Source organism: Camelus ferus, chromosome 8 (genome assembly GCF_009834535.1).
Source record: "Camelus ferus isolate YT-003-E chromosome 8, BCGSAC_Cfer_1.0, whole genome shotgun sequence".
Classification (NCBI taxonomy): Eukaryota; Metazoa; Chordata; class Mammalia; order Artiodactyla; family Camelidae; genus Camelus; species Camelus ferus.
The window spans coordinates 64,969,766-64,989,233 of record NC_045703.1 but is presented as its reverse complement, the minus strand read 5'-3'; the positions used below and the strand labels follow the sequence as shown (position 1 = coordinate 64,989,233).

General features: G+C 38.7%; 1 long non-coding RNA gene across 2 annotated transcripts in view; it reads right to left on the bottom strand.

Annotated features, from left to right (window-relative positions):
- Positions 1-17,523, bottom strand: part of LOC116665450 — a 37,969-nt gene extending 20,446 nt beyond the window's left edge. The window contains exons 1-2 of one of the 2 annotated variants that reach the window (XR_004322083.1): positions 17,423-17,523; positions 13,192-13,393 (exon numbers count right to left, since the gene is read on the bottom strand). This is a non-coding gene — a long non-coding RNA (uncharacterized LOC116665450). The remainder of the gene's footprint in view (positions 1-13,191; positions 13,394-17,422) is intronic. The other variant, XR_004322082.1, reaches the window with a different exon arrangement.
- Between the last annotated feature and the right edge of the window lie 1,945 nt (positions 17,524-19,468).

Below are 19,468 nucleotides of genomic sequence, written 5' to 3'. Positions count from 1 at the left end.
ATTAAATTAAAATCTGATATAATTAAAATATGTTGGTAGGTAAGCATTTTAATTTTATTTTTAAATACAAAGGAAGTAAGGGTTATTTAAAACATTATTTTATTTAATATTTTAAGAATATTTATTATAACATTTAAATAATTTAATTTTAATTTATTAATATTTGTTTTTCCTTTTTTTTTTAGTTTGGGCAAGGGAGATCAGAGTATTTTGCTTTTGTTTTTGACTCAGCAAAGGAAAAAAGAGAAGACATATCAGAAGACACAGGTAGACTTCTGACCCAAGGAATCTGGAGGTGGTAACATTTACAGACCTTTCCATTCATTAAACCAATATTCACTGATCACCTGTTGAGATTAATTTGGATAAAAACTGAATTAAAAGCATTTGAAATCCGAATCAAGGGCTATCTGGACTTTGTAAAAGCCTCTGTAAAAGCTAAGTCCATGGGGGTTTAATACAGAAGTTGCTGTCTACCCCAACACAAATTCAAATTTTAGTTGTGGTTTATTAATAATAATGTGGAAATACAACCAATCTGTTGTTAGATGATTGCATTTCTTTAAAAATTACTTTATACTGCCTTTTAATTTACTCAGAAGACAAACATGTATTCCGGAAAAAACGTCAGTACTGTTAGTTTAATAAACCATTTACTGCTCTACATAATGGAATTCTTGTTGGTTGTAACCCTCATCACTGAGGATAAATTCTTGTAGCCGGAGGGCTGTCAGTTTACTGGGTGCTGCGATAAGCGAGGGCACTTGGGCTCGATGCCTGAAGCACCCTGCTCACAAGGCAGGGGTGGGGGCAGGTGGCAAACAAGTTTACCTTGGAGAAAACCCTGGAGGGAAGAGTAAGGCTCCAGTGGAGGCTGCGCTGGAGAGTGGAGGAGGAAATGGGGCCCCAGTGGCTGGGGACCTGGGGTCAGGGATGGGGTAAGAGATGTTCAGTGGGGCTGTGGGGTACAAGCGTGCACATGGTGGGACGTACTCCTCATGATGCCACCACAAATCTTCAGTAAATCTATAAGAATAATGGACTGAGTGGATTTCTTGCTCAAGCCAACGAACAGAAAGAGTTTATGTTGAAGTGGCTCCAGACAGAAATAGCGCAACACAGATTAAAAAGAGAGCATTCACCTCTGTAACATACACAAAACAGTAAAAGAGTAAATGCTGAGAGAATTACATGTCAGACGTGTTGCCATTTAGTTGTGTCTGGAGTTGTCAATGCTACTGGGCCTACACAATGTTTCTTGAGACACCGTGGCCTGCCTACTTGGAATAGCAATCAGAATTCCCTACAAACACGTTCAGAGATGAAAACCTCCTAAAGCAGACCTCTAGGGGTGATTTACTAAAGAAATTACACAAACATAATCCTCCACAGAATTTTAGGTCTTAAGGAAGGCAAAAGTCAAAATGATCATAGTTTAAAAGTCAGCAAAAAATGTTTTTTCTCAAAACGATATACATTCTCAAAAGCCTATTTAATTTTCATAGTCAGGTTTTAAAGGAAAAATAAGATTTTCTATCTATGCTGTCTCTGCTTCATTATCAAATATTTTAAGACTATTCAGACTTAAATCAACTAAACAACAAATCTATTGTAACATGTATCTAATATTGACAATTGGTGGGAGAATACTGTCTACTAGCTCCTCAATCCAAATGTCAGTGATTTTCCTCTGTAAGGTTGTACTCCTTGAGCATGCTTGATGGAGTCTCTTTATGCTGTGAAAGAAAATAAAATCATTTGGCAAGAAATTTCTGACTCCAGCAGTATTTGTTCATTCATATGTTAGTGAGCAATTTGCACGCTAGTTAAGGATGTTGCAAATACATCTCTGACTTGTATCAGCAAGAGGGAGAGATCAGATGCTGACAGGATGTATGTGAAAGCACTTTGGAAGGTACCAACAAAATACAGTCTTCTACCATCAAGGTTGGACAGAGGCTAACAAAATAAGTCTCAGGAAAAGTCATGAGGCAAAGGAAAATTATTTGCTCATGAAACCAGAATTGTAAGTAATCAGGCACAACTATATACCAAATATCTTAAAAATTCTTTTTGTTGTGTATATTGAGGTGATGAAATCGTTAAAAAGATTCAATTCATATTTTAATATAGTTTGTGTTATTCAGCCCCTCTTTTGGGGGGCTTTTTATTATGTACACAGTCATTTATTATGTACATTTCATTTTCATAGCAGCTATTATTGTTATTAATTTCTAATTTTACTGCAGTATGATCAGAGAATATGTTCTATACGAAACCAATTTTTTGTTATTGATTGAGATTTCCTTTGTGGGAAACATTAAAATTGTTGGATTTTTCCCCAACTAGATATATACTTGCTTTTGCTTTTCCTGTTTGGGAATCAGCATACTTCCATTTTTAGACTCTTATATTCCATTAGAGAAAAACTTCATTGACTTTCTTTCTGAATGTTGCCTGTCTCCCATTGCTACCCTCTCCCTGTGTCTCCATGAGGTGTATTAGTTGGACCTTCTTCCTGTATCTCCTGCATCTCTGAATCACTCATCTCTTCCATCTCTTTCTCTCTGTACTACATTCTAAGTGGTTTCCTCAAATATATTTTCCAGTTTGTTAATTTTCTCTTTGGATGAGTCTAATATGCTATTTAATTTATCCAGTGAAATTTTAATGACTGTAATTTTCATTTCTAGACATTCTATTTGTTTCTTTTTAAATTTGCTTATTCTTCACCTTCATGATGTCCTGTTGTTTCATGGTGTTTTCAGTTCTTTTTAAAAATCTCTCTGCTCATTTTATCTATTTTAGAGTGTCTTTGATTTTGTTCTGCCGTCTATAGTTGTTTTGGTGCTACTTCTCTTGATTTTTGCCTCTGATGATTCTCCTTTAGGATAGCATTCCTTGTGTACTTTATAATTTATAACATTTCGTTGTTGTTGTTGTGAATTTATCTTCAGTGGGTTCAACTGTTTTTCAGAGAAGCTTCTGTTATGAACTGAATTTTGTACCTCAATCCCCTTTGAATTCGTATGTTGTAGCCCTAATCCCCAGTGTGACTGTATTTGGACATAGGTCCTTTAAAGAGCTAATTAATAGTAAATAAAGTCATAAGGAAGGGGCCCTAATCCAATATGACTAGTTTCCTTTAAAGAAGTAGAAAAGACACCAGGGACATCTTACACGGAGTAAAGGCCACGTGAAGGTGCAGCCAGAAGGCAGCGGTCTGCAAGCCAAGGTGAAAAGCCTCAGGAGAAATGAAGCCTGCCACACCTTGCTCTCGGACCTCTGGCCTCCAGAACTGTGAGAAAACAAGTTCCATTACTGAAGCCACCCAGCCTGTGGAGTTTTGTTACGGCTGCCAGAGCAGACTGAGACAGCTTCTGGCCCGTAGGCTGTGAGGTGACTTCATGGAGCGCTTTGGCATCTGCTTTGATCAGGTTCCTAAGGAATTCAAGGTGCTAGCCCTATTTTTATGTTAATTTATTCGCTTAGGGAGACCATTCCAAGAGAAGGGACTTAGGGTTAGCTTTCTAAGCAAATAGTATAACTTTAGACCTTTCGATATGTGACTCAGGCTGGTGTCAGTTTTTCTCAGGTGAGGTCCCTTCCCTAACCTGTGCCCACTCTGGGGATCAACAACAGCAAACGTCCTTGCTCCTTCCGCAAGCCAACAGTGTTTTCCTAGCTCTCCTTCCGAGGCTCTCAGCTTGCTGCAGGGTCTGGCTTCAGCCTTCCTGCCCAGTGAGCCTAAGGCCTCATCTCCTGACCCATCTTCATCTCCAGGGGCCTTTATCCAGGACAAAAACCCCCATAGGCCCCCACAGCATCAGCTTGTACATATTGCTTTGACTTTGGCTTCTTGCTTTATTTCTGACATCTGGGAAGTTTTGTTGCTTCATCTTATCCATCACTTCCATGAATTTGTACTAGGAGGGAGTCTTTCCATGCCTCATTTCCCACCATGTTTGCTTTCTAACTGTGTATATGAGAAAGTGTAGGTCTATTTTCTAGCACGCTAGAAATGCATCTGTCTTCATACAGCTGGATCAAATTTGTCCTTGTACGGTAGGATTATGTGAGTTAGTAGTCAGTAAATTTGTTACAATTATATTTTTAAAAGGTTCTATGTGGATAGAAGAATAAATTAATTTTAGAATTTAGAATAAGCCTCAATAATGTGATGAAACTGTCATCAGGAACCTTATTTCCAGACTTGATATCACTATAATATACGGATAGATTTATGGTTTTAAAAAAAACAAATGTAAAGAATAGATATAATTGTGAGTTGAAAAGCAAGAATAAAAGTCTTCATCTTTGTGCTTGTATTATAATTGCAAAGCCACTGATATCTTCATTAGCCTTTAATCCACTGCTATGGGCTGATATGTGTCCCCCCCAAACTTACATGTTGAAGTTCTGTTCTAATGTGATGGTATTTGGAGATGCAGCCTTTGGGAGAGAATGATGGGATTAGTAGCTGTCTGCACACCAGGATCTTGATCTTAGATTAAATGTCTGTTGTTTAAGCCACAGTCAATGGTATTTTGTTACAGCAGCCCAGGCAGACTAATACATGCACACACTGTTCATGTAGCTGTAATTTGCTTTCCTACCATCTATTTTTCAGCTTTATGCTGTCCCTACATACTTACCATATAAGTCATAAGTGATGGTTTATGATCACTCCCAAATTCAGCATATTTTACAAGCAGTCAAGTTTCTGAAACCCATTTTCTCCATTTAGAGTTCTCCTGACTCAAATGCACTCTTAATTATTTGACACAACATTGTAAAATGACTATAACTCAATAAAAAATGTTTATATACTTTAAAAAAAACAAAGTAATTCTATGTTCTCCCTCTTATTCATCTATCTGGGGTTTCATTAAGATTGATGTATTCTATAGCCCAAAACACTATACTTCATGCTGGGGGATGTTGGATGATCTTACCTATGTAACCAGCAGTAAATCGCATGTCCTGGACACAGAGGCACCAATCGCATGGATGAAACGTGCATGCTGTGAGACCTTCGTGGAGTTCTGTTAACAACTTGGTTTGTAAGAGTATGAAGGAAGAGAAGCATAATGTTCTGTCACACTAAGGCATCAGGAATTCAAGTCTTGGAGTCTACTGTGTAGAGGGGATACTTCCACCTTTCCCATAGCATCTACTGACTACAACCATAAGGAAAGGAGGGATTGAAGGAGGCCACAAATGAAGCTCCAATAGGAACCAGGAGACATCTGCCATTTGAGACCATTTCATTATGGCTTCAACTTTACTGGTAATTCAAATTGTCCTTAAGAGAGTCCTTGACACTTTACATTGGCTCATTCTCTCCATTTCCATTTACATAGCAAGTGTTTGGGTTTTTTTTTATCCTGATGTCTTTGAGTTCCTGAAATGATGATAAAGCAAGTCATACTGTACTTATGCAGATTTCTTTTTAAAATAGTTGTCTGGAGCCTGGCTTCTGCAAGACTGGTCCGGATTCCATTCCATGAGAGTCTCCTGGGAGCTTCTCCAATACAGCATCTTGGGCCCTACCCCAAAGCTGCTGAATCAGAATCTGCACTTTATCGAGATCCTGGGTGATACAAATGCACATTCATGATTGAGAAGCCCAGGTTTAGAGTATGGCGGTCTCCACCTGACATAATAATAGCTACGCAATGAGATGAAGGCTCGCCCATAAACCTAATGTGGCATTTTGATATCCTGTGAACAATCAGGCATCACAGTAGGGTCTCTTTTTCCACACATAAGGAAATCTAATACTTAAGTCTATAGATGAGTCAGAAAAATTGTTTCCATTTCAATTTAATGTGAGTGTGGTCTTGCTCACAACTGCTAAATTGGAAGCAAAGAACTGTTTCCTTTCAGGTTAATAGGTTTCCCCTCATCAAGCTGTCCTTCTTTCATGTAGTCTAGACTTTCACCACTTACTTATTTTTTTTTATAACTGTTGTTCTTTTTTAATAGGATTATTCATCCTTCCAATATTAACAGCAATTAGACTCACCTCATGGTGCGTCATGCCAACTCAGTCTGTGACTGTCAGAGTGGCATCATCTTAGTCTTGTCTCAGTAACAAACTTTGACAACCAAAACAAAGCAGCAGGCAAAATACATGAAGAGAATTAACAATAAAGGATCACAGATGACAAGAACTTCTCGAACACGATGGTTGCCTCTGCCTGTCCTGTCCTCAGGGAAACTATGATGTTCACTCTGCTTGGACTAACAACACTACGACATAGTCTTAAACTGTCTTTTTCAGGAAAGTTTTAAAAGAAGACTCTTTTAAAGCCTTAGAAACATTAACATTCTCTTTATAAATCTAATCTATTTAATCTTACTGGAAAACATTTACAGAGCTCATCAGCAGACTCTCTAGTATTGAGTAATATTTAGCATGCTGTAATCATGGGAAGGAGAGATTTAGATTAAATGCTGCTTTTTATTACTATTCAATCATCATAAGTTGTTCCACTTTTTATCTTTTTAGTCAACAGATTTCAAAGGTGGGAAAATATCTTCATTTGCAGACATACCTGTATTTATCTCATATTATATTTTCCATTAGTGTCTACATGAAATTTATTCCCAGTGATTCCCAACAAAGTAAATGTGAATCTCCTAACACCAGATGCTAATAATAAAGACAAATGTACCCTATCTCTTAGAGATGTTATGAGAATAAGTTAGATAATATTTACAGGAAGATTTGACCTCACTGGAGATAGTATATAAATGAGATACGAAAAAAAACTTAAAAAAAAAATCCATTCAACTGTACCTAGATTGACTTGACAGTACCAAATTACGTTCTGAGTGAAGAAAATAGGCCTACTAATAGTGCTTCTGCTGGTTGTGGATAAATGTCAAATACTGACAATGAATCCCAGGTCTGGGATGAAATCTCAGGCATCAGTTTGGATATGCACAAAATGAGCTCTTTGTCTTTTTCTACATGTCTACATTTATTATACTTGGGATACTGGTAAAGCCTTGTATATGTTGGGTTAAATTATCAAAGTTATTTTAAACCTCTCTCTACATTTAATAACATAAGGATTGTTAATAAAGCAGTGATATGAACAAACTTTAAGGATATATGTAACACATATACCTCTAGACAAACTGTCACATTTACACTATCTAGAACCAAAAAGGAGCTTTCAGTAGGGCAACAGGCAAAGAGGGAATCACAGTTATTGCAGACTGAAAGGCCCAGCTGTCCTCACGGGTATGGGGAAGCTGTCCATTATATTCTTAGTACTATTTGTGGGATACAGGAAAGTTCTCCAGTCCCATATATTTTTCAAACATCCTGCCACATTGCCCCAGATTCTATCATTATAAATTATCTGAGTTAAGGAAAGTGGCTGCATATTCATGGGAAAAGGCAAGATTAAAAATTGTAGGATGATGAAGATATTTAACAATGTAATAAATGAACACTTACTGTGTACCTACTATATGCCAGGTACTATTTTAAGTGCTCTGCCAGATCTATCTCATTTCATTTCCACATCAACTTCATAAAATAGGTATTATTATTATCCCAGTGTCATGCATGTGGAAACAGGCAAAGAGGTTAGGAAGCCTGTCCAAGATCACACAGGGGGCATGTTCTGGACACCCTGCCCCGCCAAGGCAGTCTAACTCTAGCTCCATGCTCTGAAGCAACATGGTTTCCTACAAGTGTAGGAGTTAGCACCATACAATACATTACTGTTAAAACATGAAACTAACAATACTTTGCTATCTTTGATGCAAAGAATAATGTGAGAGTTGAACATTTTTGGATTGTTAAAGCAGCTGTTGCATTTTTCCAGAAAAGCCAAGATTTTAATATTAGGGCAGCTTCCACTTTTCCATTTTGAACAGAGGATTCATGGACATCGAGTGCTCATAGTATAATCTTACTGTGTTCAAACTGTTCACCAAGAACCTGCCAAAAGGACAGCTCTGTTGTGGAGCCAACAGCAGATATTCGGGTGGAAATGAGAAATGCCACAAAGAAAGGAATTTAGAGGTGGAAACATCAGAGGAGATTACAGATAATACGATGCGATAATTGCTATTTATTACTAACTTCTGTAGTAAGAGGCTACTAGCTTCTTGATACACACAATGTAAAGAAGGCCTTTAAAATTGTTCTCTAATGTCAGAAGTATGTGCTGTACATTTTTTTTGTTTTTTTGTTTTATCCCATAAGACATGGTTTTTAAAAAGACATGAACTGATACCCTGGTTTTCCTGCTCCGAACAGAACACTGTAATATGGTTACGTACAAACCTTTCCATAGCAACGGACATTGTATATTAGGCATGAACCCTATGTATCTCCCTTGAAGAAGGCTTTAAGGATATAAAAGACAAATTCAAAAATAAAGCTTATGATCCCATGACCCTGAAGCCTGCTTCCCCAATGAGCTCAAGAAAGGATGCACTGACAAACGACTCACCATGGCTTCCTGTAGTTCATTTCTTTGCCTTTCTTTTCCTTTAAATGGCACTTCACCCTTAATAATTACAAAGCTTTCAAGAGTGAGAACTAGCACCACCTGAAAAAGGACAAAAATCCAATACAATCATGGTTTGCAGAAGTTCAGCACTGGACTTACTAAATAGTGTTGGAGGGTCGTAGTTTCTCTACTTTGAGACCAAAGGCTCTCATTCTTCTCACCCTTTGCTGTTTTATTTAGTGCTTTTCTGCTCTATGAACATCATGTGAACTGGTCACCTGGTAAGCTATAATTCTAAAATAGGTATTTTTACATAGGGGAAAAGGTAGCTTTGGGGGCATGACACGTTTTCATAAATACATATAAAAACCACCTTCTTAGGCAATTGGAAGTAGTCGGTAAAACAGGGGCGAACTGGATATGCCCCTCATGCATACAGTTGCATATGCAAACCGTTAGCTAGGCCCCCCAAACACTTGCCTGCGCAGAGTGGATGACTTCCTCTGCTCACCCCAGTTAGGCAGGAAGCGCTGCCGAGGGCCAGGGCCAGAGAGTAAGCTGCTCACTGTTGTCTCGGTGTGGGAAGAAGCGACCCTCTGCGCCACTAACTGTGTTGTGGTTTGCTTTTAGCGTGTGGAACTAGGCTTGCAGACGCTATTGACTGTAGTCAGGAGAGAGGAGGTTAATATGTTGTGAGTGTACATACTATATTTCATCCCTATTCAGGTTTAAACAGCATCCTCCTCCTAATACTCTGTTCTAACTGCATGTTAAACAGTGAAACAGATGGTCTAGTTTTATATTTCTTTTCCTTCAGAATTTCTAATGCAGCTCAGGGACCTCAGTCTTCTGGGATCTCAAATTATACTTCGGCCCATCGTACGTATTAAGTTTTGATACGAAGATGGCATGTACAAATGATTCAAAATCCACATGGCCACAGCCTTTGCTAGTTCTTAGTGTGCCATGTGCTGTTCGTTTTAATTGAAAATATCCTAAAAGCAAGATTGATGTGTTTTCTATCCCCCTAAAATAGAAACAGGTTCTGGGCTCATAATTGAGCCCTCATAAGCCCCCTCTCTTTATTAACATGCCCTCTCTAATTTGTGCCTCTGTTTGCACAATATAAATGGCCTTTAACAGCCCTTCATTCATACAATGGTCTCACTAACCCAAAGAAAATTAGTAGCAGGAAAAAGCCTATTTTTACTGACACAGAGACAAAAATGCTAATTACCTTAAAATATTCTCAAGTGTATATCTTTGGCATCCTTCCAGGCAAGGCTCAAAAGTTTTTTTTTTTTCCTTTTATTTACCAGTTATACTGGAGGTTGTTTTTGTTTTACATTCAGGCTTATACTAAGTACGTTTATTTCAAGTTATAACTTGAAATCTTTTATTTGGGTCCAGAGGACTGGTGATAGGTGAGGTATTTGGCTGCTTTTTACCCATGGGTACACTTGAGAGCATTGACTATTTGTGATTAATTAAGTTTTTGCTATCTTTGTTAAGGCACTTAAGGACATTTGCAGAAAAAATAATGCCTAAAATTCTGATTTTATTTTATTTAAACATATTAATTACCATAAAATATTGTTTCCTCAGAATTGCTTTTAATTTTTTGTGATAATTAAATTTGTTTATCCAAGTTTATACTCTAAAGTACTCCTTCCTTTCAAAAATAGTTTTAAAACTGAAACCTTTATGTGCAAAATAAGTAATAAAGAAACAAAATTCAACTGGACTTACTAAATTATGATACCAGGTGTGCTGATGATATTTTCATAAAGATGATGAGCTTTTTGTCATTTATGTAAGAAATATTTGTTAAGGATGTATTATTTTCAGATTATTTTTTATGAATCCTGGTTCATAAAAAAAAGAAAAGGTAAAAGTGCTCATCTTCTTCAGGGAGTTTAAAAATCAAGTTTAGAGGAAGTAGGGGGACGGTATAGTTCAAGTGGTAGAGCACATAGTTAGCATGCATGAGGTCTTGGGTTCAAGCCCCAGTACCTCCTCTAAGAATGAATAAACAAATAAACCTAATTACCTCCCCCCACCAAAAAAAAAAACCCAAAAACTAAAAACAAAGTTTAGAGAAAGTGTCCATTGATGGATGAATGGATAAAGAAAATGTGATACATACATATAGTGGAATATTATTCTGCCATAAAAAGGAAATTTGCCATTTGTGACAACATGGGATGTACCTTGAGGGCATTATGCTAAATGAAACAAGTCAGAGAGAGACAAATACCATATATTCTCACTTATATGTGTAATCTTAAAAAAAAAAAATCTCATTCATACAGAGAACAGATTGGTGGTTGCCAGAGGCTAGAGCTGGGGGAGGTGGGGCAGTAAAATGAAGGAGGTCAAAAGGTACAAATGTCTACTGATAGAATAAATAAGTCCTGGGGAGATAATGTATAGTATGGTGACTATAATTAATAATGCCATATTGTATATTTGGAAGTTGCTAAGAGAGTAAATCTTTAAAGTGCTCATCATAAGAAAAACATTTTTATAACTATTTATGGTGACAGATGGTAACTAGACTTCTTGTGGTGACCATTTTGCAATATACACAAATATCAAATCATCATATCACACATCTAAAACTAAAATGTTATATGTCAGTTATACCTCAATTTAAAAATTAAAAAAAAAAAGTTTGGAGAAAGAAAATGCATTCAGTATAGATGTTTGGTAACAGTGGGAGACAGCATACTACATGAGTCACAAGTGTAAGATGAAATGGTAACTAATAGTAAAAAACAAGTGGTGTCCAACTCAATAATAAGGCAATCAATCTAATTTTTAAAAGTGGGCAAAAGATTTGAATAGGTATTTGAATAAGGAAGATATACTAATGTCTAATAAGCACAATAAAAGATGCTCAAAATCATTAGTCATTAGGGAAATGCAAATCCAAACTGCAATGAGATGTCACTACATCCCCTCTAGGATGGCTATAATCAAAAAGACACAATATAAAGTGTTGACAAGAATGTGGAGAAACAGGAACCTCTACACATTGCTGATGGAAAAATAAAATGATACAGTCACTTTGGATAACAGATTGGCATTTTCCTAAAAAGTTAAATATAAACTCACTATGAAACACAACACTTCACTCCTATGAATTCATCCAAGAGAAATGAAAACATATGTTCAAAGATATATATGTGAATGTTCATTCATAGCGGCATTAGATCCCAAAACTCAAAACACCTCAAATGTGTGTCAGCTGATAAATGGATAAACACAATGTGGTATATCCATATAATAGAATTCTACTCAGCAATAAAAAGGAACCAAGTCCTGATAAATGTTACAACATGGATGAGTCTCAAAAACATATGCTAAAGGAAAGAAGCCAGATGGAAAAGACTACACTTGTATGACTCCATTTATATAAAGTATCCAGAAAAGGCTAATTTACAGAGCACACCAGTGATTTCTTGGGGTTGGGGGTAAGAAAAGGGATTAACTGCTAACTGGCAGGAGGGAACATTTAGGGTCATGGAAATGTTCTAAAACCAGGTTCTGGTGATGACTGCAAACTATATCCATTTACTAAAAGTCAGTTGCACTTACAATGAGTGGGCTCTATGCTATGTACATTACACATTCATAAAGCTGTTAAAGGAAAACCCAGGAAGTGTCATGCTTTTTCATAGGGTGGGTTGAAGTGGTCATCTGAACTTTTTACTTCAACACTGAAATGTAATTCAAACGTGTATCCATATCAACAGATGTGTGAAAAAAAATAGATGTGAGTAATTCTTCACAGTTTGCAATGTCTCTTACAATTTTCAAATGTATTTGCTTCTCACACCAATCCTGTGAGGTAGGGTGAGCGAGTATTAAATAATAGACAATAAGTACTTTTTTTTTTCCTTTTCGCTTTGCTCTGAGGAAACTTTAAACACTGATTAGAGCATATAATTTAAAAACCAAGGCCAACCTGGATAATATAATCTGAATAAACTGGATAACAAACATTATCACTGCCCCAAGCATCCCAGATGCTTTTGCAAAAACAAGAATCCTCCATTTACCAAACTATTCTAAACAACAGGTAAACCCTCAGCTGGACACTCATTACAGATCGCTGTCAACAGACTTGGCTGAACAATCTCACCTACAGACCTACCCACTTGTCCGGCTGCCTCATAAAGCCTATGGAAGTCAGTCACTCTAAGGTGTTTGCATTTATAAATATTGAAATGCATGTCTACACAATTAGGCACACAACAGCTAACATTACAGGAGCTAATATTCCCCAGCAGAAATAAAGCCAAAAAACAAGAATGGAAACTAGTGTATTAATTTGGTTCATAGCAAATCCTTCTCTATTTCGCTTGAAAGCTCAAAAGTAAGTTAAACAATTCCAATTTAGCCTGAAGCAGAGAATGGTATGTTTAAAGAAATGTGACTTATAAATAAAGTGTCCAATTTTGTAATTTGGAAATGTATGTGGCATGTGTACAAATACCCCTAGACTAACCAAAAACCACACGAACCTCCCTTATCTTGATAGTACACACAAGACGGGCCCAAATCACAGACTTTTACATCCAACCCCAAATTTCACTCTCTGGGTTTATGAGATCAGCTTCCGAATCAGTCTCTCCCCACTGTCTGCTCAAGGAGATAGGTGAGAAAGGAGCTCTCAGTGGTAGAAAAGAACCAGATTCTTCCATACCCAAGATCCAGTCTTCCACTCTCAGCCTCAGATTTGCTTATCCAACCAACCTCTGCTTTCCAAGGAAGGCATGAACGCTTCATGTATTTTAGTGTTCTCTGTCTCCTTAGAAGATCTCCTGAAGTCCTTTTGCAGAAGACTGGTTGTTTGAGGATGTTTCCATGATCCTTGATCTAACACAAGCTGTGTTTCTTGACTGAGACTGAAAGTGAACCAGACAGGATTAGTCTAAACAAATGTAGAAACATTCAACTGATTTTAGTCAATAGTAAAAATCTGATATTTTCAAATTACAGAAGTTTCATATTAATTTATATAACGCAATACATAGTGTAGTGGGAAAAGCATGTGATTCAAGGGCAAGTGAATCGTGTTTGGATCTGGAAGGTACCCCTATAATGATGGTGAAGTCCCTCAACTTCCAGGACCTCAGTGTTCCCAATGGAAAAAAATTAGAAATTTGAGGTGAAATAGTCTCCAAAGTCCTAATCATAATTTGACAATCATTTCTTGAGATGCTGTTATTCTACAGAATAGAAATATGTATCTACATAATATCACTGAGGTCACATGTATTTTGCCCTAACATGCCCTCTGACCTCTTCTGTACTGTTAGGATTAAAAGAAGTAAGGATTTGAAACTCATAGACAAAGAAGCCATTTTCACTATCATAAAATGCCATGGAAGTTGCAGCTTGGAAGTAAGAATGATACAGACAGGAGCCAGATATTAATCGAGTGAGATTTCACAAACTCACACAAACACAGAAACACATACAGACAGGTACAAGGAAGAGGTAAGTCATCTCAAACAGTGCCGTATATTTATTTTCTTTTTAGTAAGTCGTACAACAGTACACTGGCTTTCACACCTCCCAGTGCTCCAGCGTTCCTCTGTGGCCCTTGAAAAGGCTGAAAGTACTAAAACCTGTTCCTCCACTGCCTGCCCCCCAACAATCTGTTTGTATCTGTTTTATTTATTTGGCTTCCATTCAATGTTTTTTTTGGAAAAGAGTCCTTGGATAAATGCAGTCTGAAAAACCCCTTCATGACATAAAGTAAATCTTTTGCTTAAATCCTATACTGTTAAAAAGTGTTTCATTATTATATATTCCACTTAAAATATAAATCATCTTACAAGTCATTCCAGCAAAGACCAAAGGTTAGAAAATAATTTTCCATTTATAGTCTTTTCTAAGGCTATAAATGACATGCTATATTTAATTTGAGAGTCCCTGTACAAATCATCAAATACTTTAATAACTATACAAATATTAATATTTGATACAAGGGATCTCCCAAGTTACAGCATAATCATAACTCAGGACTGATAGGGGCTAAATGGGAAAATCCTATGTAGACAGTTCTAAGAGAACAGAGAGTGTTTAATGACACAAGTTTGATAGTCTTATCATCATAAGATTGATCGATATTTGGTGTAATTTAATCTTTGCCAAAAAGAATCTTGAGAAAAGGAACAATTTGTAAATTAGATTAATCCCCCATACCTCCCCTTCAGTCCAATTCATCTACCTCTTATTCTGTGGATGGTCCCTTGGTCTGCTGGCTATAACAAACTCTTTTTTGCACCATGATTTTAATAATTAAGAGCTGGTTTTTAACTTTATTTTTTTAAGGACACCTGCCAAGGTTGATTTGTAATGGTGTAAGTAAAACACTACCCCACTTTGAATATTATTAACTTTCTAAATTGACTCAAAGTGCATAACAAAAGAGTAACAACAAAATATAATCTTTGGGTCATTTTTTCTATGATTTTGAATCTATTTACCACTCAGATAGGTTCTGTGTTACTGTGAGCATTTGTGAAATAAAGTTAGGTAAGTCCTTCCAGCCAAAGGGTTTTCTCATTTCAGTCCCCTAAGAGTCTGCATTTTTCCCATAATAGATGGATTTAGATTCCTCTGTAAAATGGTTTGGGGACCACTGAGATAAAGGGTTATAAAAATGACCACTATATTGGAATAAAGTAGGAAAAAGTCCTTTTTCTCTATGCAGAACATCCTCCAGTAAATAACCTGAGGAAGAGAAGCAGCTGGTATCGCCATGAAGATCATTGGAGAATATCCTGGAGGGTCATGAAGAATGGAGTCATTTCTCAGCTCTTTACAAACCCCATGGAGCTGACAGCATGATACCATCATCAATTTGGGCGTGTAGATCTTTGGGGTTTGACTTCCAGTAGGTTTAGATCAGTGTACCAAGCAGAGTGAAAAAGATTTCCTTTATCTTTGGTAAGTGGTTCACTTTCTCTTTTTGTTTTCTTTCTGCAAGACAGCCTCTGTCTTTCTAAGTTTCACTGTATTAAAAAGGAAGGCGTTCATAAGATCAGCAAGACCATTCCACGGGGGGCTGATCCTTCCACAGTTCCTACTCCCACCTACTTTCCTCGTTGTTTTTTGTTGGGAACCTAATTTGAGTGGGCAGATCTTCCAGAACAGGACTTTGGTGTGATTGAGGGGGCATCCCAGGGGTTGGGACCGAAGCTACCTTATGCCACCTTCCTTCTGCTGCTCTATGTTCCCGTCCTATCTCAATATACATACATGCCCCAGGGTCTCTGAGTTCTCCCTTGGGAAACAGCAAAACCTGGAAAATTACAGCAAATGGCCGTCTCTGCAGCTTGGACTCAAAAGCATGTTTGTTGCTACAGCAGCAGGAGGTTTGCAGGTACACATGCTCAGAGAGAGAGAGAGAGAGAGAGAGAGAGAGAGAGAGAGAGAGAGAGAGAGAGAGAGAGAGAGAGAAAAGGAATTGCTGACTATCTCTGACACTATAATTTTAAAAAGATTCTTAGAAAGAAACCATTATTTTGCTGGAAATGTAAAAACGTTAGAGAGCAAGGACAAAATATGACTCCCCATAAACATAAAGGAAACAGAGAACAGCAAGAATTAATTGCTTCCTTTAGGATTAATTTAGATTTGTGCAGAATGTTCATTTAGACTGCATTATATCACTAATCCTAAGAACTCGGTTCAAGTTGGTGGCAGAGCTCTGAAGCATTACTTCTCTTTGAATATTACCTAACTCGGCTTCTAAAGGTGATGAGGGTGGAGGGAAGGGGGTGGAGGGCGTGAAGAGGTTTCCTGAGTCTACAGCCCAGAATTCAGCGACCCCTTTCCTCACTCTTGTGTCTGCCAGGACTACAGCACGCTGCGTTGGCAGCAAGCTTACAGGATTGCTCCAGGAAGACTCTGGCATACGCTATAGAGGAGGAGAAAGTGTCACAAACAACCCCCAGATCCCTCCGCCCAGGTCTCGTTCCACCTGGTTTCTCAAGAGCAGATTGCTTAGCCAACCTTAATAATCCCAGAGAAACGCCAGGGCAGGAGGCTGGATTCCAACTACCTTCGCCCTAATTTATTGAGGGCTTTAAAAGTGGAAAATAAAACTTTGAACTCATCTGAAGCTTTACGATTCAGGTGTGCTACCTGCCTTCAGGGGCACCAAAGATCACTTAAGTTAGTGACAAAAAAAAAAAAAAAGAAGTTCTGTGAGCTGCAGAACAGAGAAGCGTGTGCAGACCTGACCAAGCTGGTTCTCGTACTATATTAACTTGGCAGCAGGAACAGAAGTCCCCGGCTCTGCCCTCATCCTTTCCTGATGGATAGGATTTCCCCTGCTTACCGCCCTTTAATCCTCCTCCTCTCCAGACATCCAGAGCCTAAAAAAAAAGGGACCGTGAGGAGAAGGGAACAGAAAGAAAAGGATGAGAAAAGGAGGAAACAAAAATGGTTCGTGAGACATGGTTGAAGAGAAAAATAATAGGTCAAGGATGAAGTCACTTCTAACTTAACATAGTATCGAAACTTGGGAGTTTAAAAAGCCAGCCCCTGCAAGTTTGAGCTAGTCTGTATGACTTTATACAAATAGCACGACCTACTAAACCCTTTTTCCATATCTTACTAGGCAGATATTAATAGCAACCCCGTACCGCTGGGTGAGGACCCAGTGCATTAATTTTTGTGCCTCGCATGCGCCCTATCGTGGCGGGGGATGGATTTAACTCTGATCTTAAGACCCTACTATTAGTCCACAGAAAGCGATTTAGCAATATTTCACCTTAGATGCAGCCTTTTTGGCTACAGGGAAAGCCAGGCCCAAAAGGAAGGAGTGATTTTTAGCCAGCCAGAGGTGAGGTGGACTTCCCTCCCTCGCCCTGGGAAATCGAAGCCTCCAGCGTTTTCTAGAGGCCAACTTCTCTCACCTCTTTAGGAAGGGCCTGGAGCAAGGGCTGCCTTCCAAATGATTCCTTCCCCCTGAATTCGGCTTCTAAGCACTTTCCCTGGAAAGGACAGGCACCTACTGGCAACGCCTACTAGCCCAGTGGGTGCGTGTAAGTGTGCGCGCACGTGTTAGTGTGTGTGTGTGTGTGTGTGTGCACGCACGCGCAGGGCATGGGGCAGGGTTTGGGGCGGAGGTTGCCCTTGTTCTCAGAGGCCCTCATCAGCACCGCATAAAGAGGTGCGCTGATCTGGAGGCCACGCGACGTTATCAGGCAGAAGCCCGATGTTGTCACAGGCTCATCCAGGGTACGGCCCGGCCCTCCTCTGCCAGATCCTGGGTTCGCCGGCACGGGAACCGGTTTTCCTCCGCCCCAGCGCCTCCTCCGGGTGGGCGAGCAGGCACCAGATGGGGAGGGCTGGGGTGCAGCCACGGGGCCAGCCTTCCCAGCGCCCCGCCCCGCGCAGGGCGCTCCCCTTTGGAGGAAGCGTCTAGAACGGAATGCAGGCACTGGCTTGTGAACGCTGGACGGCGACTCCCCGAGGGCGCGTGGTGTGTAAACAGAACTGTTGTCAATCAAGTCGCGTCTGTGAGTTTCAGGAACCGCGTGGTGGACTCTTGGGTAAAAGGAATGTCTCTTGGTTGGGAGGATACTTCCCCCTCCATTTATATCATCGTTAATTTCAGGTGGTCGTCGCCTTTGCCAGCTTCGCTCCCAGTTTCCCTCTTAAGTCCTTTCTCGTGATCCTTCCCGCCCTTCACTTCCCACCTGCTGCAACTGCTGAGAGTGTGTCATCAGAAGGTAGAATTTACCAGTTTTGAAAACATGAGCTTGTAACCCAAAGACTGTGGTGGCTGGGGCACAGAAAGAGTGAGAACTTCCCCCACGCTCTCCAGCCTTAAAGGCAGAATGTGTGTCCCTTCCAGTCACCTGCCTCTGATTCTCTCTGTGCTGGGCTCCTCACCCCCGGGTGAAGCCGCTTGGGACAGGTCTCCCCTCTCCTTTCCTGGAGGAGACAGCTGTATTTCACAAGGGATGGAGTGATTTATGTGCACAATTTAAATAGTTTTTTGGAGCGCTGAGGAATGCAAAATGCAGCATGACTTGAAGGTACAGTATACTTAAGGGAAAACATGGAATGTATCAAATGTTTTCTTTTCCTTCTTTTAAAGCTAGTTTAAACGTATTTCACTGACGAAACTGGTTAACCATGTGCAAATGTGTAATTCTGCCTCTTGACAAAGTGGGCCACGGTTGGGATGGTGGGCCATGCCAATGCTGGGAGCACGGATAAGTCTCCCAGGGGCTGCCCTGAACCATCGAGTTCCCCCTAAATTTAAAATATGCTGAAAGAATATAAGGCCTACGACTTTTTACAAATTGAATGCCTTTCTTTAAACCCTCTTTTTTAAATATGTATATATATTTCAGGGAGAGAGCTCATATATTTTAATTTTTTCCCCAAATGAAGATAGTTTGGGTTTTGAACAAAACTGGGTAATAATTATAATTATAATCAAATATTTTAATTAAAAATCATTTTCATTGTATTTATGTAAGAAAATACAAACTACAGATGAGAGTGGGAAAAAAAGGAAAAATCATTCCCATCTCTCCATCCGAAGAAACCCACTTTTAACTTAAATTTTTTTTTGGTGTATAAACGTCCAGATTTATTCTTCTATGATATATTTGTATTTTTATACATCATATGTGAATATATACAAATACATTATATATGTATGCATGCAAATATATATGGATATACAGTTGACCCTTGAACAACATGAGTTTGAACTGCATGTGTCCACTTATATGAAGATTTTTTTCAATAACTATTACAGTACTATGCGATCTGTGGTTGTGGAACTAAGGATACGGAGGGCCAACTATAAAGTTATATAGAGTTTTGACTGAGGGAAGGATGTTAAGGTTGTTAACCCCAGGTTGTTCAAGGGTCAGTTGTGTATTTATATTTAACATTTGGGGATTCTGTATTTTTTTGATTCAGCATTGTATAGTGAGCAT